Here is a 7180-nt window from a genome sequence, read left to right as displayed (position 1 = left end):
ACCTTGAAGGGTGATGGAATGAGGGAGGAATATTGGATTTTGGAGTTTGTGATTTTGATGGGAAGGTTGATGTGGATTTTAGGACACAAGGAGCCAAAATGGATGAAAGAGGTGATAGAGGTTTTAAGATAGTGGATGTGGGAGAAGCTAAGGTAGCAAACTTGAATGCCAATTTTGATTTTTCTTTAGTGTGCAAGTCCTATAAGAGCAACTTGGGAATACACATGGTTCTTGAATTTCATTTTTTTGTGATACTTTAGAACGCATTTCCTTTGGGGATCTTGGTAGGGCATTACAAAGGTGATGAGAATTCTTGTGCTTTTTTAAGTGCTTATCTCATCATCGAGCTTATTATAGTGAAAGGATAAACTCATTTGGATGTAAATAAGACCGAAATGAATCATCGTACTAATTGCATGTAAGAAAACACATTAGTCAGTTAAGGAATTCCCTAGTTCACATGAGACCCATATGTCCTCGATGATCTTAGATGATCATGTCCTAAGACGAGTCATTATATTACTAAGGAACAATCCACAAGCAACAAATAGGTGAAGATAGTCAAAGACATCCTAAAGATAAAATGTCTAGTCAGATACATCCTAGAAAAGCTAAAAGATATGTCACCAAAAAGAAAATTTGAAACAATCGAAAGACATAACCAATCACACAGACATTATGTTTTATGTCACAGTGATTGTTGTTCTCAGGTAATGTGTTTGGTCTGATAAATTGATTGAATATTGTAATGTCTGCTCAATTGTAGTCTCATCATGCCATGATTTTGTTGAAGTCCAAAGTTGCACGCTCGTCCGAAGTGTTTATGTTTTCACAATGTTTATTACATGTTTTTGGATTTTTACGATTTTTAGGGTTTTATAAATGTTTTAATTTTTAAGGGTTTTTTAGGATTTTTTATGATTTTTTTAGGACATTTTATGATTTTTATGATTTTCAAGATATTTTACTATGTTTAAGATTTTTTGAAGATATTTTATGATTTTTACGATTTTTTTCAAGACATTTTATGATTTTTATGATTTTTTCAGGACATTTTATTATTTTTATTTTTTATGATTTTTTAATGTTTGCCCCTAGTGTCTAGCAAGGTAAAAGGGATGTGGAGTGGATGAATGAATGGATTGGATAGAAAAGGATAACTGAATGATGGAGGAAGCTTATGTGATTTTCAAGGGTTGTCTCACAATACGATAACATGTTAACCCAAGCAAAGGGACCGGATATAGAAATATAAAGCAAGGATATAGTGTAACTAATTTCATATGGTCCAAAGAAATGACCATGTCAAGAGGTTTTTTTTTTTTGAAAACATGTTTTGCATTTTGTCCTTAGTTTTGATCAAGATCAAGAGATGGGTTTTGGATAGGATGAAAATAGGATAAGCAAGATCAAAGGTGGTAATGAAGGATAAAAGCAATAAATGGATAAAATAATGGATAGGAGCTAAAGGGTGTGGATCAAGTGTAATAAATAGGACACATGAAGCCTACAAAGATCCTTAACCTTGTTAAGATCAAATGTGGAAAATGGATACATATTTAGGTTGAGTTAATGAGGGATAATAGATAACAATAGATGGATGTGGTGGATAAGATAACATGGATGAAATTTGCCCCCAGTGAAAAGTGCAAGAAGATAATGGATTATGCATGACACCTGTTTGCCAAGTTTTCATCATGGTACTTACCCAAGGCGCCACAAGAAGTGTTTTTCACACATGGATGAAATAATTTTTCTATTTACTTTTTTTTGTTTCTTTTTCGCTTTTTTTTTCATTTTTTCTTTTCTTTTTTCTCTTTTTCATTTTTTTCTTTTCTTTTTTTCTTCTTTTTTTTTTTCTCATTTTGACTTTTTCGAACATTATGGAAGATAATGGATACATGATGGGAAATATGACATAGGAATCAAGTTGTTCTTTGGATAGTACCTCTGAAAGATGTTCTATAATGATTCATGGGTATTTAAGGTATGCTGAAAGATGTCGATATGGTGATGGTAAATAGAAATGAAATGGATGCTAAGATGGAAAGGTTATCAAGATTTATGCAAAGGATTGGATAAGAGGGATAAAAGGATAGAACATAGGTGTTGCATAATGGATGGGATGTTGGAAGATTTGTGTAGGAGTGGATGGAAATATTGGAAAGGTCAACATTGGCACATGCCTTGAAGGGTGATGGAATGAGGAAGGATTATTGGATTTTGGAGTTTGTGATTTTGATGGAAAGGTTGATGTGGATTTTAGGACACAAGGAGCCAAAATGGATGAAAGAGGTGATAGAGGTTTTAAGATAGTGGATGTGGGAGAAGCTAGGGTAGCAAACTTGAATGCCAATTTTGATTTTTCTTTAGTGTGCAAGTCCTGTAAGAGCAACTTGGGAATACACATGGTTCTTGAATTTCATTTTTTTGTGATACTTTAGAACACATTTCCTCGATGTAAGACTTAGGAAACCATACACATTTTAACTTTTTTTGTTTCTTTGTGGGCCTTTGTGGCCTTTTGGACATTTCTTTTTCTTTATGGATCAAATTTTCTTTGTTTTTGCATGTTGTTTATATGGGACATGTTTATCCTTTGATTCATGTGATTTTTTTAATATTGGAATTTTATGCTTGGCATCCAAGTTGATTCTAATGGCATTAGGATTCATGGATGGATATGAATGATATGGAGAGTTCATGTGGGTAGGTTTTTGGAAGGTTCTCAAGGATGTGTCTTTGTTGATCTTGGCTTATGGTAAGGTTAGTGGATTGAAAGCTAGGGGTAGCATGGATAGGAGATGGAGGGATATAGGGACCCAAGATAGATGAAAGGTTTGAAGAATTTGATTTTGGCATATAAGGACCCAAAATAGGTTTGGAGGATCCAAAAGGTGTGCATTTGGATTTAACTATAGAAATGTAGGATTTATGAGGGGTACCGACATCTTGAGAGTGAGCAATGTAGCCATTATAATCAAGATTTAATTTTATATCAGGGGGTTCTAATATACCTTGTTCATGAATGTCTAAACCTTTTCTTTGATAATGTATGCTTTGGAAGATCTTTTTAACAAAAGGTTTCTTCTTAGTTTTGATTTCAGAGGCAACTCCATTTTGAGGTGAAGGTGGAATGTAGGGAATGATAGGATCATTAGAGGGCTTTGTAGGCATGGTGGATCCTTGAGGTGAACATGGAGGATCATGACAAGGAGATGAAGGGATACTTTGATCTTGACATGGAAGAGGACCATTGGATAGAGTAGGAAGGGTGTTTGACTCTTAATTTTGAATAGGATCATTTGAAAAGGTGGAAGAGGCATCATGATCTTGCTTAGGAAGTGGATTAGGAATGGTATTTGGAAGGATGCTTTTCTCTTGAGATGGAAGGGGATCATCTTGGAAGAAATGGAAAGGTATAAGGGGATCATCATGGGATTATAGGGAGGTAGGATCTTTTTCAACCATTGGATGAGATTGAAGAGTTTTGGTGTCTTGATCTTGATTTATGATAGGACTTGTTTCTTCATTTTTCAGATTATCCTCTTGACATGGAGCCACTTCTAAGGAAGGGGTAGTATTTTTGATATGCATGGGGGATTATTGGAAGGTGTTCATGTTTTTGTATGATGGGGAAGCATTTTGGATGGGGCCTTCTAGAGTGGGTATGATTGGAATTGGAGTACATGATGGCATAGGATCTAAGATATCCAAATCATATAAAGGATTTGTATTAAAAAATGGATTAGCTTGGATTTGTACCATTGATAGCCCTTGAGGGTCAACATGAGAAGTTTCATCATTAGGTTCATTGTTTGGGGGATATGGTATGGATTGTTGTTGAGAAGCCTTAGGAGATGGAGCCATAATGGAAGAGATGGAGGCTACATGTGGAGCCTTGCTAGACATGGGTATATGATTTTGATCATTTTTAGGAGTAGTTCCTTGTTTCTCTTTTGGTGAGTCATTAGGATCTTCAATTTCGATGACACCATTATCGAGAAGGTCTTGAATCTTATGTTTTAATTTCACGCAATTTGAAATCTTATGTTTGTTTTGTTTATGATATGCACAATTGTTACTCAAAAATTTACGTCCTCGTGGAGTTGTGTTAGGAAATGCGATAACAATTAACATTGTGCTCAAGAATCTCTTTCAAAGATGACTCAATAGATTGCCCCGAAGGTGTAAACTATCTATCTAGAGGATACTTGGATGAAATGTCTTTATGTCTTGTTGAAGGTGTCTTGTGATCTTGTTCGAGATTTGGCTTTTGATTTTCAATACTTGTTCCACCTTATAGAGTCATTTTAACATTCCTTGAAGTTTGTTGTTCTTTATATCATGAAATTGTATCTCAAGAGGGGTCATTGAATCTTTTTGTTGGACTTGAATGTCATATATTTTTCTCTTGAGATCTTGAATTTGTTGGGCCAAGGTAGTCATGGAGATTTATGATAGTTTGGATCTTTGACCTAGGACAATGTATGAGACTCTAGATGGAATGCAAACCCTAAAAATGCAGACTCAACTATATGATATGAGTGAGATTAGCATGTAACTAAGGATCAATGCAAAGATTAAGGTGCAAACTATGTGATAGGAAGGTGAGTGTCACAACCCTCCTTTATCACCTTTGGATTAAAATACAAACTCTATAATATTTCTTTTGGCTAAACTATTCAATGAATATTATAGAGGAATAAAAAAATAATAAATCACACACACACATGGAAAATATACTTTTTTTTTAATTGTTTATTTAAATTTCCTCACCCAAATTATGGCACATGTTGTAGGAAGAATAAGAAGCTTCTAGAGGCTTCTCCACCACCTTGCATTTAACTCCTCCCACTAAGTCTAATCAATTTGCATGAAGGCCAAATTGGGAGAGAATCTCTATTTTTTAATTAAAAAAATTAGGTAGTGGAATTTGGAGTTTTTTCTTATAAAAGATGTACAAGTTTTCAAAAAAAAGGAGTTGGTAATTCCATAAAGATTTTCTTCAAGTAAATTTTTTCGTTTGTAGTCATAATTCATTTTTTAGCTAAGATTTTTGCTTTGGAGGACTTCTTCAAGTTGAAGGATCAAGGGAGACCCATAGAGGATTCTGCACCATTTTCAAGCACCCAGGTTCTTTCAAATTCAGTTTTTTTTTTTTTTTCATGCATCTTATTCTTGCTGCAAATTAGAGTAGATTAAATTGTTTAAGAAATTAGAATCTTTTGTTTCAAATTTTGATGAGAAATAGATTCATTTATTTTCAGATTCTTGATAAGAATTAGATCCATTAGTTTCAAATTTTTGATAAGGAGTAGATTAAATTGTTTAAGAAATTAGAATCATTTGTTTCAAAATTTGATGAGAATTAGATTCATTTATTTTCAGATTCTTGATAAGAATTAGATCCATTAGATCCATTGTTTAAGAAGTTAGATCCATATATTTCAAATTTTTGATAGGAATTAGATTAAATTGTTTAAAGATTTCTTATTAAGTTTTAGATTGATTCTTGCTGAAGAACAAAAATTAGAACTATCTTTATCTCCTCTGGTTATTGATTTAAAATCTGAAACATATATTTGAAGAGATCTCGCTGTGATCATTCTCTCTGTGATTTCTCATTTTCTGGTTATCTAAATCCTCTGTAAAAATATAATTAACATTTCTTCTCTGTGAAAAATTTTCTCTGTGTACAAATAAACTTATCTCTCTTCTCTGTGAATAAACCTCCCTATGATTATATTTTTTTTGAATCTCTCTGTGAGATGAACAAAGAGCTCACTGTAAATATCAGATGAACAAATCCTCTTGTTCACTGTAAAAAAAAAAAAATCAAATCCAAAACAGTTGATTAACTCTATTTTATTTATGTTCATATTTTTATAAATAAATACCTCTTCGTTTATATATAAAGATGTCATTTAAATAATTGAAAATGTAGATTATATATGTATATTTAAATTTGTGCCAATGTTAAAATTTATTAATGATGGCATTTAAAAAAAAAAAAACGATACCAAATGTTAAATTTTATTAACGCTGCACGGTTTTTGAAGAGTTTCGGGGCATGCAGGGCGGCGACTATTGTAACCGCTGGAGGGGACAGTGGTACCCCCACTACCCTACGATCACTGTCATGGAAGTGGCCGCAGGGGAGTGGAGGGGACCACATAGTCCCCTCAACCCTGCGGGACACGCAGTCCGCAGGGGTGATGGGACCCGCAGGCCCCACTTTCCCCCCTACTTGTTATTAAACCAAAATAACTTTGCCATTATTTATTTGAAAGTTTCAATTTGGATTTTTAATAATTGTTTAATTGAATTTTAAGTTAATTTTTTTTTTTTATATTTGTTTTAGTTAAATTTTAATAATTGTTTAGTTTAATTTTAAGTTAATTATCAATGACTGTTTTAGTTACATCTTTTTTTGTTAATTGCTAACAATCACTTAGTTAAATTTTAAATTTTGCAAAGGGATTTTTACTCAAAAAAAAAAAAGAAAAAAAAGTCTTATTATTGCTATTTGATCCAAAAATATAAGCTAATCACTCGTGGAATTTGTAACTCTATAATTAATTAGTCTCATGATAAGAGAAAACATCTCTTCATTTTGACACTACTTTTTGCAATGCATTTATATTATTACGCATTCCTTATCTTCATGCAATTGTACGTAAGTTCACAATTATCATTATCATGCCAATACATGTATTAATTCGTTTAGTTGTAGAATAACGATATTTCTCTTTTCAAATAGTATTTAAAGTTTAAATTATGTACATCCATTTCATAATTATATTTCAAGCATGATGTTCATAAGCTCTTAGTTTAGAAACTAAACAAAGGAAGTTGGAAAACCAAAACTAGCAGCGTTCGGTATATACGGTGCCTCTGGGTCACACTTACGGGTAATGCCGTCGTGATGAACTACTGCACTTAATGCCTAATAAAGCTGCATTAACGACGTCTGTGGCATCGTCCCTATAAATCGTCGGGGAGTAATAAAGGACACTTGGAAGTTAAAATCCAAGGGGCGGGTAATCCCCCTTGGATCAATAATTTAATAAGATAACTTTTAAATGATTTTCACATCTGATGAGATAAACCATAGTGAACCCCTTTTAGGGATGGTCAAGTAAAATGCTCTCATGAAATTGATTTCTTTTTTTATCTT

This window comes from Cryptomeria japonica, chromosome 11 (assembly GCF_030272615.1).
Source record: "Cryptomeria japonica chromosome 11, Sugi_1.0, whole genome shotgun sequence".
Lineage (NCBI taxonomy): Eukaryota > Viridiplantae > Streptophyta > Pinopsida > Cupressales > Cupressaceae > Cryptomeria > Cryptomeria japonica.
This window is presented reverse-complemented; position numbering follows the sequence as displayed.